Source organism: Panthera leo, chromosome F3 (assembly GCF_018350215.1).
Source record: "Panthera leo isolate Ple1 chromosome F3, P.leo_Ple1_pat1.1, whole genome shotgun sequence".
Taxonomy (NCBI): Eukaryota; Metazoa; Chordata; class Mammalia; order Carnivora; family Felidae; genus Panthera; species Panthera leo.
In genome coordinates, this window is record NC_056696.1 from 44,313,155 (window position 1) to 44,325,302 (window position 12,148).

General features: G+C 47.0%; 1 pseudogene; it reads left to right on the forward strand.

The window, feature by feature from the left end:
* Positions 1-3,748: 3,748 nt before the first annotated feature.
* On the forward strand, positions 3,749-4,409 carry LOC122211761 (annotated as a pseudogene).
* Positions 4,410-12,148: the final 7,739 nt, after the last annotated feature.

Consider the following 12,148-nt stretch of genomic DNA (forward strand, 5'->3'; position numbering starts at 1 on the left):
TTTCTTATAGTTCTAGATGCTGGTAGATCCAAGATTAAAGCACTGGCACATTCAGTGTCTGGTGAGAGCCCACATCCTGGGTCATAGACAGCTGTCTTCTCACTGTGTCCTCACATGGTAGAGGGGGTCAGGGGGGATCTATGGGGTCTCTTTTTTTTTTTAACGTTTATTTATTTTTGAGACAGAGAGAGAGACACAGCATGAACGGGGGAGGGGCAGAGAGAGGGAGACACAGAATCGGAAGCAAGCTCCAGGCTCTGAGCCATCAGCCCAGAGCCCAACGCGGGGCTCGAACTCACGGACCGTGAGATCGTGACCTGAGCTGAAGTCGGACACTCAACCGACTGAGCCACCCAGGCGCCCCCTACGGGGTCTCTTTTATCAGGGCACTAATCCTATTCATGAGGGCTCTACCCTCATGACCTACTACCTCCCAAAGGACCCATTTCCTAATACCTTCACGTTGGGGGCTAGGATTTAACATACGAATTTCAGCAGGAGACATTCAGTCAAGAGCATGTGTGTAAAAATTACTCTCAAATTTCCTTTCTACTTCCTTTCTGCCCCTTTCTGTAGAGAACCTCACGACGCTGAAGCCAGAGATCAAACCTGATGAGCTCAGCAGGTAGTTGAGAGGAGAGCTGGACCTACGGATGAGAAGTGTCGGGGGCTGTGGGAAGCAGTCTGCTTGGCCCAGAAGGGGGATGGGTGTGACTGGGACCATGGCTCTGGAGGTCGGGGCAGAGGAGAGAGGCTCAAAATGGAGGCAGGAGGTGGGTTTTGGGGAAGTGGGAGCCCAGAGGTGGAAGAGCTCCTGTAGGAGTAGGGAGGCCCCAGGACAATTCTGTGGATGGTCACCAAAGCTGGCCGAGGCGGGTGGAGCGTCCTCATTTCTCTGGTTTGCTTCCCTCAGTTTGGGCACAGCAGCCACAGTCATTTCTGGCTCCGTTGGTGTGGTGGCTCTCATCTTGCTCCTGGTGGGTCTCTTGTCCATGACCCTGAAGAAATGGAGACATGAGAGTGAGTTGGGCAAGCTGGCCCTGGACCTGAGAATGAAGAGATGGGGAAAACTGGGGGTGGAGAGGAGGGTGGCTTTCCTGTGGGGCAGCCTCAGGGACGGGAGGAGTGGGTGAGCTATGGTGTCTGTTCTCCAGAGCCGCCAGACGCTGTGCATAGAGCGACAGATTTATTTATGGTACAAATTATTTATGCTGAAAGCCATATATATGTATGGTTTATATGCAGCAACTAAAAGAAATATTAATGCTACACAATCTCAGCTAAATAATAACTCAAGTTATAAAGTGCGCCAGTGGGGCTCACTCTCCCATCTCATCCTGGGCATCTAGCTTCCTCTAAGGGGCTCAATGGGTTCAATACAGTGAATTTTGCATTTCAAAAGTTTAAGCCTAAGGCCAGTAATCAACCAAGTGAAGAAGGTTACTATGCCCACTCAAGCTGACTCTGAATCTATTAATTTTTCTAGGGCTATTTAAGAAACAACTGAGGCACCAGACCAACTTTCTCCATAAAACTTCGGTAAGGAAATAGTCATTGTACCTAAAGGAACTTCCAGTCCCTTCTGCCACGATTTGATGCTGTTTCCGAAGTAGACCCCATATCAGAGGTGATGGGGATGAGGCAGAGAACAGCCCTAAAAGAAATGTTTTTTTAAGATGGAGGAAAATCCAAGTCTTGCACAAGAACCCAATATTTCATTGCTGTCCTACAGGGGGCCCAGTAGCTGGTATTATCTATGGACGTCTCTAGTGCTTAGTTATCTGTCTGTAACTGGGGTCCTGTCTCTGAAGGAGTTTTCCTGCCACGCTGATGCCATATATTCCAATGTGATCAACCTGACTCCCTGGAAAGAGGATGACTTCGCTGTCTATGCCAACGTGCCCCCTTTCGATCGGCCCAGGAAGACATCACCAGACCAAGTGGAATATGCCTCCATTGTATTCCACTGATGGGAAGCCAATGCGATGCTTCAGGCTGAGAGTCAAACCTATGCCCCAGCTGGTGTGTGTGTGTGTGTGTGTGTGTGTGTCTAGTTAGAAAAATGCATTAAAACATTCTAATGACGGTAAATGGCTGCGTATTCTTCTAATTGATTGGAAAGAAAGTGCAGTTCTAATGGAAAGGAGTGGCATATGAGAGACAGGACATGTCGGTCTGAGCCACCCCAGCCCCAGAAGCTGGTTCCTGAGACAGATTGGCCCACAAAGAAGTCCTTTCTAGTTCTCACCCCTCCCGAGGCTAGGTGAGGAGGAGGGTTCATGCTATTCAGGGCTCTGCTTCTCGGTTGTGTCTCTCCTATTCTGCCTTATCAAGAATTAGAACCCTGCCCCTGACGCGTGAAGAGCTGCTGACCTTGTACATCTGCCTGACGGAACTGCTGGGCAATATAGCAAGTGGGGGGCGGTGGTGGGAGGGGCAGCAGGGACACGTGAGGCGCTTCTGACTGAGGGAGCAAGACCTGGTGAGCGCCCGCAGGCACGGAGGGCCACCCGGGGAAGGAGCGCCTAGCCAAAGTGGGCTACCTGTCGCCACTAACCAGGGACCGCTCTTGTGGGAACTTTGGAAGATGTCTGGAATCACAACGGAGTCACCCCTTCTTTTCTTTATTTAAAAACGTGTGTTAAACATCACCATGTTCTAGACTCTGGGAATACAGCCGTGAACCCAAGGGACAAAACCTCACCCCCATAGAGCTTACCTTCTCCAAGGGGGAAACAGTCAACGGACAGACAGGCAAATACACAGACAGGCAGGTGATGGCATGTGCTACGGAGCAAAATAAAGCAAATCAGGGAATGTAGGGAAGAGCAAGTGGGGGTGGGGTGCTGTTTTGCATCGGACGGTCAGGGAAGGCCTCCCTGTCACTCGCCCTAAATGCAGAGGGGGTAAATAGGGAAGAGCATTCTGGGCAGAAGGAAGAGCAAATGCAAAGGCCCTGAGGTGGAAGTATGCCTTGCATGGTCAAAGAGGAGCGAGGCGGTGCGTGTGTCTGGAGGGGAAGGGAAGCGACGTGAGGAGATGAGGGGTGTGTAACAAATCAGCACCTGGGTTTGGGAATCAGGTGTCCAAGGTAGCACTTGCCACAGCATGTTCCATGGAGTGTTAGGTTCATAACAGCAGCCTGGTTTGGGGCGGGGGGATTGTGCCTCTGGCTGCACCACTCTACACTCTGTTGCTCTTCTCTATTAATCTCCAGCGTTCTCCTCACTTACAGGGGACCCCAGAACCTCAGGCCTTGTCTTCACTCCACCCTAACCTTGTCATCACCCAAGACAATGTCAGTGGTCAGGTAGCCAGTTCCCCAGCTGTGTCCTAGTTAGGGGAGACATTAATGGATGTAGGGATGGAGAGATTAAATGGATCTGTGACCAAATGAGTTTGGCTAATGATGAATAAGCAAAGAACAATGGAGAAAAAGAAATTTTCCCTTAAGACCAAAGCTGATGGAAGCCACTGCTCGTCTTCTAAGGAGGCTGGCTGGGCTCATGTCAATAACACCATACTCTATGGCTCCATTGCATTCATAGGGACTGAGGAGAGGAAGAGAAGGAAGCACTAACATTTCCAACCCTCTGCCACCTTTTCTGTGTCAATCAAGGGCAAGTCCAGGAGTAGACAGCCCTTTGTGTTAGCAGAGATGTATGGTTATCCCGTGCCCTGGTTTGCCAGGGAGTTTCCCGCTGCACACCTGTTGTCCCAGCGACGTTATTATGAGACTGCCTTTCACTCGAAAGTGTCATAGTTTGGCTTTTGACTCTTGGCTCGGAGGATGCAAAAGTTCAACTGTCTTTGGTCACCCCGAATCCGGGTCCATCTGATACCAGCCCCCTCCACCAGGCCGCCTAAGTTTGACCCCAAGGAAATCAAAGTCCTATACCTGAGGTGCACCGGTGCCAACATCGGTGCCACATCTGCCCTGGCCCCGAAGATCGGCCCACGGGGTCTGTCTCCAAAAAAGGTTGCCAAGGCAACTGATGATCGGAAGGGTCTGAGGATTACATTGAAACTGACCGTTCAGAACCGACAGGCCCAGGTTAAAGTGGCACCTTCTGCCTCTGCCCTGGTTATCAAAGCCCTCAAGGAACCCCTGAGAGACAGAAAGAAGCAGAAAAACATTGAGCACAGTGGAAATATCACCTTTGATGAGATTGTCAACATTGCCTGATAGAGGCAGCACCGATCGTTAGCCAGAGAACTTCTTGGAACCATTAAAGAGATCCTGGGGACTGCCCAATCTGTGGGCTGTAGCGTTGATGGCCGCCACCCCATGACATCATAGATGACCTCAATAGTAGTTCAGCGGAATGTCCAGCTGGTTAAGAATTACAAAGGAAACTGTTTCAATAAAGGATCGTTTGACAATAAAAAATAAAAGTGTCATAATTTGCATGGTAAAGTGTGTGGTCATCCATTAACAAGACTTTGAGGGTGCAAAGGTAGGTCTAAGGCCAAGTAAGGAGGGGAAAGTGAGGATGCCTTATACAATAAAATGAGAAGGAGTTGGGTGGGGGTGGAGGAGGCTGTGTTGGGGGATAACAAGGAAAATTTTGAGGGGAAGAGGGGCTAAAATCACATAAAAGATTTTTACCGGCGCAAACCTCAGTAAAGCCTGCTTAACACAGCAGTGCCCAATGTGGGTATTTTGGGGAAGGAGAAAGGGGACTGAAATCCACATCTTGGTCAGCATAGAGCACGAATAAGAGGGAAGTGGTCAAAGGTGCTATATGAATGAGTTGGACAATTCGGGGAGGGGCTGAATTCAGCTGGAAGTGAGTACAGGAACACAAACCCTCTGGAAATTCTCGGAAATCTCAGGGAGGGCCCCAGAGTTTCCAACAGCTAGAATAGTGAGCCAATGGTATTTAAATCTTAATGGATAGACTGACCTCCACATAAATCTGAGATGTAAAATTTAAACAGGTCTCTTTATGGCAAGACTTCTCGGAGCCTCCAATATGTAATGTGCTTGGTGAAGAGCTATGTGGTATCCTTTAAACCCTTCATATCCCCAAGGAGCATCCCATAGGGCAGGAATTATTTCTTGTAACACCTTGTGGGAAGAGCTGGAATAAGGGGGCAACTGCCTAGGTGTCACACTGTCACAGAAGGTCCCCGGGGACCAGGCTAGCTCTGCTTCTGCCCAGGGAGAGCGCAGAGTAGCCTTTAGACTTTCATGGGGGCAAGTGGGGTGACTGTGCCCAGCTCGAAGCCAAGACGCCCCCTCTATCAGCCTTGATTTCTGCACGAGGGCTTCCAATTCTTAATGAGGCAACAAGAGACATGTCTGTAGAACAGCAGGTGTCAGCTGGGAGAAATTGCATACCCCTTCCAGGGGACATTTGAAGATATCAGGTGACATTTTTGATTATCACAGTGAGATGGGGTGTGTGTGTGTGTGTGTGTGTGTGTATGTGCACTACTGGGACACACTGGGTAGAGGCCAGGGATGCTGCTAAATATCCTACCATGCATTGTATGGCCCTCTGGAAGCTAGAATTAGCCTGCACAAAAAATGTCAGTATCGCTGCTCTTGAGGATGGCTGCCCCGGGGTCTTCCTAGAGCTCGTGTGTGAGTCTGCCTTGGTGCTGGCTCCTAGGCTAAAAGACAGATATTGCCCAGCTCTCTCTGCCCCAATCTTGGGACCCGTGGTGATTCTAACAACAGTAAAATGAACACTTAATAGTGATTAAGAAATCTTAGCAACTAGAAGGGAGGATGACCAACCATCCTGATTGGCTGGGGATGGTACTGGTTTTAGCATCGAGAATTCCGGGTCCCAGGAAACCCCTTGGGTCTGAGCTAACAGCTAGGACTCCAATACTAAATCAATGTTTGTGACTTTGGAGCCAGCTTCCCTTCCCACTTCAGATGGGAGAATTCTGGACATCTCCAGCTAAGGTCTGGAGATCAAGTGAGCTATGTGCCCAGGTCTTGGGCTCTAGGATAAATTCCTCCAGCTCATCCTCAGAAATTGTCCACAGATCACCAGCCTGGAGGGGGTAGCTGTCTTCCTCTCTCTGTTACCCACCCGCACCCATGGCTCCTGCATCAGTCTCTGAGGAGCTGCTCAGTGCATTTTGCTGAATGAGCGAATTGATGCTGTTCTTCTGGAAGATTCTTGGGAAATGCTGTTAAGTAGGTGGAGGAGCTTCTAGACGTTGTGGCCATTGTTATTTCCCCTGGAAAAGTACAATTCTGCAAGGCCCTGAAAACCCTCAAAGAAAATGTATCCGTTTTAACAAGGACAGGGATCTGGAACATGAAATACTTTGCAAAGTCCTAAGAGAAATCTCTCTGTGTGACTGGAAAAGAGGTTTACCTGCTCTCTTAATATTTCTATTACAGGATAGAAAAAACCAGCTTCTCAGTGCCCAGCAGGGAGGAGTATTTTATCACTGACATTATTTAGAATTATTGGCTCAGGGTGATAATAAAAGCAGACTGCTTTTAGTTTCATTGTTTTAAAATCCTCTGCAGGGCACCTGGGTGGCTCAGTCGGTTAAGCATCTGACTCTTGGTTTTGGCTCAGGTCATGATCTCACAGTTCATGAGTTCAAGCCCCGCATAGGGCTTTGCACTGACAGTGTAGAGCCTGCTTGAGATTCTCTCTCTGCCCTTTCCCTGCTTGTGCTCTCAATCTCTTTCTGTCTCTCTCTCAAAAATAAATAAACTTTTAAAAAATTAAAAAAATAAAATCCTCTATAGACAACACACCCCTTTAACACCTGCCTCCCAGATGGACAGCTCCCACTGTACCTGCATCACCCCCTTGGGTTACCACTGAGCTGACAGAGTAACCCAGCTGTTCGCTGATTGTGTACAACCCTTACCAAGTTAACTAATGTCCAGCCTTTTTTCATCTCTAAAATGGAAATAATAATGACTACCTCAACAGGAGTTGTCCAATGATGTTATATGAAAATATTCTATAAACTGTAAGATGCTATAGAAAATGTGAAGAGTTATTATCGGCTGGTTAATACAATTGATTATGCTCTAAGGAGTTATTTCTCATTGGCTAGTAGTCGAGTGAACTAGAATCAGCAGGACTATGTTGCCATCACTCGAAGGGAGTGGCCATTATCCATTAACACGGGTAGTGTTTTTTGTTTTTTGTTTCCAAAACCTGCCTCAAGTATCATTTAGCAGCAGCTTCTCATAAAAAGGAACTCGACGAATAAATAAATCACATGACCCCCAATTTTTCACTTCCTTAGGAGCTGATCATCTAAGTGGGAAGCTAAAACAGACACAAAAAAGTAGAAGACAGTTTGTGCACCAGGTGGGCTAGCCTGGATGGAAGAAAGGACACACTCGATGTGCAAACATCGAGTATCCCAAACTTAATGAAATTGACGAGGATCCTTGTTTTTAGAAAAAAATGTATTTCAGGCTTTGGAAAAATAGTGGACTCCTCTAATATACTCTGAAAATACGTTTCTTGGCGTAGATGTTCAAAACTTGATCTAGTAGGGGCGCCTGGGTGGTGCAGTCGGTTGAGCATCTGACTTCAGCTCAGGTCATGATCTCACAATTCATGGGTTGGAGCCTGATGCTGTGCTGACAGCTCGGAGCCTGGACCTGCTTCAAATTCTGTGTCTCCCTCTCTCTGCCCCTCCCCTGCCCACATACTGTCTCTCTCTCTCTCAAAAATAAATAAACATGAAAAAATGTTTAAAAACAAACCTTGATCTAGGAAATTCACTGACACCCCCTGGAAACACACCAGCTGGGACAATCCTGACTGCATGAGGAAAATGGGGGGACATACAGGGGCCGGAACATGTTAGATGAATGTTCCCTGAGACCTGGTGTCTATGAATTGCTGTCTCATACCTCCTGTGTCTTTTCCATGATTTGGGGGTCTCCGCCTGTCCTTCTGATGTTGGAGCACCACAAGGCTCTCTCCCGGGACCTCCATCCCTTCATTCTACTCCCAAAGGCTTCAGGGACATCTGCTTGCTGAGGCCACTGAAATGTCCATCTCAAACTGTAGATAGAAGCTAGGGTTTCTCTGACAAAGACTGTGATGAGCCTCTGGGTCTGTTTCCTGACTCCCTTTTACTTTCCAGAATATAGCACTCACCACACCTTTGTGTGATTTCTTATCTGGAGTCTATGATCCCAATCCCTTGATGATAGTGACCACTTCTATCTTCTTTACTCTGTATTCCAAGTGCTTAGCATAGGGCCAGGCGCATCACGGACTATCCAGAAACATCCGCAGGATGAATGAATGGTAGAACCATTTAGGGGAGAATAACACAGTGTTCATGGTAGGAAAGCCCTTGATTTTTTCTAGAATTATTTTTTTTAATACCAGCTTAATTGAGGTCGAATTCACTTACCATACGATTCAGTGCCACAGTTTGCAGTCTGCCCACAGAGGCACATAACCAGCACCACGATCATTTTTAGAACAACTTTCATCACCCCAGAAGGAGCCCTGCTCTCAGTAGCAGTTGCTCTCCATTTCTATGTTATTTTATTTTATTTTTTATTTTATTTTTAATTTTTTTTAACGTTTATTTATTTTTGAGACAGAGAGAGACAGAGCATGAACAGGGGAGGAGCAGAGAGAGAGGGAGACACAGAATCTGAAACAGGCTCCAGGCTCCGAGCTGTCAGCACAGAGCCCAACGCGGGGCTCGAACTCATGGACCGTGAGATCATGACCTGAGCCAAAGTCAGACGCTTAACCGACCGAGCCACCCAGGCGCCCCATCTATGTTATTTTTAAGAGGTAATAGGTTCAGTGGGTTAAGTGTCCAACTCTTGATTTCGGCTCAGGTCATGATGTCACAGGTCATGCATTTGAGTCCCACATCGGTCTCTGCGCTGACAGTGCGGAGCCTGCTTGGGATTCTCTCTCTCCCACCTCTCTCTGCCCCTCCCCTGCTTATGCTGTCTCTCAAAATAAATAAATAAACTTTAAAAATGAAAAAGATATTAAAACCTAACGTTTGCAGAGTGTTTTGCAATGAATGGAGTGCTTCACGTGAACTCATTAATTCTTAAGCAATTCGGGGATGTGGGCATCTCTGTGCATCTGTCACTGAGGTTAAACTTTAGGTTATAGACTGAGATCACTAATCAATAAAAAGTTTGAACTGAAAGGGAGGAGAGGAGTGGAGGGGGTGGCCAGGGGCAAGAAGCTCCTGGCCATAGACTGTTGACTCTGGGAAGGTGCAGGCCTTGGTGCTTGTCATGTGAACTTAGGGTTGTGCACTGCACAACCCCATGGCATTGAGTGTCAACCTACTTGCCGATACAGAAAATCCATTAGGGGGTATAGAAAGTATGCAAATATTGCAGAAAGCAAGTGGTTTTAAAAATGATAATAAAAGTTCTGAGTTTGAATCCTGGTTCTGCTAGTTCCTACAATCCTGAATTTGGGAACCTCCCCAAGTTTCAGCTTCTTTATTTTATTTTATTTTATTTTATTTTATTTTATTTTATTATTAAAATTTTTTTAATGTTTATTTATTTTTTTGAGAGAGACAAAGAGACAGCACAAGCTGGGGAGGGGCAGAGACGGAGACACAGAATCTGAAGCAGGCTCCAGGCTTGGAGCTGTCAGCCCAGAACCTGATGTGGGGCTCGAACGCACAAACCATGAGCTCATGACCTGCCCTGGAATTAAGAATCCAATGCTCAACTGACTGAGCCACCCAGACGACCCCAGCTTCTTCGTTGTAAAATAGTATCCTCCTTATAAATTTGTTGTGGGGGTTAAATGAATTAGTGTAAAGAAAGCAAGTGGTACAGATGCTGACACTCATTAAATAATAAAACATTTTATTACTAATGATAAACAGATTTGAAAAAAGTAAGCTAAAACCTTTGTGGCAATAACACTCTGTCATTACTGAAAAATGATCGTTCATTGCTCTCCAGATTGTAGATGATGGGCTCACTCCAATACTGCGGCTGGAATACATCTTCTGCAAGTAGAAGGGCAAAGTGATTCAAAAACCATAAGAGCACTTTCCTTGAACTTAGATATTCACTTCAAGAACTTAATCCTAAGGAAATAGTCTGAACTAAGGGGAAAAAATCAGTGTGTACAAAGTTATCCATGATGGTGTTGTCTGCAATGGTAAAAACACTGGAAACAACTGAGTGATGACCCAAGGAATGGTTTGAATTTGGGTTATACTAGCAAAGTGGGATATTAGGCAGCCATTAAACATACCACGAAGGGATATCTAGGTGGCTTAGTCAGTTAATCTATCTTGGCTCAGGTTTGTGAGTTTGAGCCCTGTGTCAGGCTCTGCACTAACAGCAGAGAGCCTGCTTGGGCTTCTGTCTCTCCCTCTCTCTGCCCCTCCTCTGCTCTCTCTCTCTCAAAATAAATAAAATAAACTTAAAAGAATACCATGATGGGGGCACCTGGCTGGCTCAATCAGTAGAGTTTGCAACTCTTGATCTTGGGGTTGTGAGTTCAAGCCCCACGTTGAGTGTAGAGATTACTTAAAAATAAAATCTTTTAAAAAATGCCTGAAAACTTTTTGGGCCCCGAGGGACCCACCTGATCAGACACCCTGAGGAGAGAGGGAGCCTGGAAAAGGATGAAGAGAGAAAAGCAAGCAAAATACCTGAGATACGGCTAAAAGGGTGGTGACTGCCAGATAGTGGGAGCCTTCTGGATCTTAGTCAGGATCTTGGATTTCATCCTAAGTGCAATGGGAGGCCATGGGAGGCTTTGGCAGAGGATGCCATCACCAGAGCTGTGGGTTTTAAAAGCTCCTTTGTTACAGTGCGGAAAACAATTTGGAAAAGTATTTTTAAAGAGCAAGTATGCAGGGGAAGTATTATAGAAAATGGATCAGGAAATGGATTCGGAAAAACGGACTAAGAAAATGATTGCATAGTGAGCAGGGTGTTTTCTCTTTGCCTGAAAATTCCTATTCCTGTTGACACACCATTAAAGATGGAGAGAGAAAATGCTCTCCTGTAGAGAGTAGCTGCGTTCTCTGGGACACACTGGGTCCCACAGATGTTGGAGACATCGCGCAGAAAAGGGCTTTGGAGGGGATGCTGTCTGATGAACTGTCCGGGGCGGGGAGGGGAAAGCATGTTATCGAGGTCCATCAGCCACTCCAGCAGGTGATAAAGTATCAAAAATAGCTTCCTGTTGATGGTACAGGTATTATAACTTCATGTATCACTGTTCCGATCTCCCCTCGGATCCTGCCTTTGGGGTTGGAGTCTGTTAGGCTCAAAGCAGAGAGAGGAGAGCCATATCATATGGGGCTCCGCAGATGACGGGGGACTGTGTGAGGAACACATTCCCGGGGCCTCCGAGCCGGAGCAGGCCAAGCGCTTTAGCGGGTGAATCCTCAGCTCATCTTCGGCAAGTGTGTGCGTGCAGTCAGGTAGTGCACGAGCCCCTGGCATACCCCAGAGCCCTCGGACTCATTCACTCTCTTATCCACTGGCCACAGACATTTGTCAAGCACCTATTACAGATATCTGCACCTAGTGCAGGCAGAGTTCTGGCAACCCGGGACATGGAGAAGAATAAGACAGAGACCCCCAATAATTCTTACTTTGCTATTCAGAGCAGAGTCGTGGATGATCTCACTACAACTCCTTCCAGTTCTAGATGAGGAAAATACAGCCCAGAGAGGTCAAATGCCTCAGATCTCTAGGGCACTGAGGTCCAAGTCAAGTGGACTTCCTATTATTCTAACACTGTCTAGAGAGAGTACACAAGTGGAGGACCCAAAATACATCATGTTCAATGATCCTTAATAACTACATGATCCTGGGGCGCCTGGGTGGCTCAGTCGGTTAGGCGTCCGACTTCGGCTCAGGTCATGATCTCACGGTCTGTGAGTTCGAGCCCCGCATCGGGCTCTGTGCTGACAGCTCAGAGCCTGGATCCTGTTTCAGATTCTGTGTCTCCCTCTCTCTGACCCTCCCCCGTTCATGCTCTGTCCCTCTCTCTCTCAAAAATAAATAAATGTAAAAAAAAAATTTTTTTTAAATAACTACATGATCCTGTGAGCCTCAGAGAGGCTCGTGGAAGGTTCTGGTCCAAGAGTGGTCCATGCAAAAGAGCAGAGCTTCGTGAAGTTTGCGCAACTCTGGCTGCTGCCATAACTACAACAGGTTCGTGTG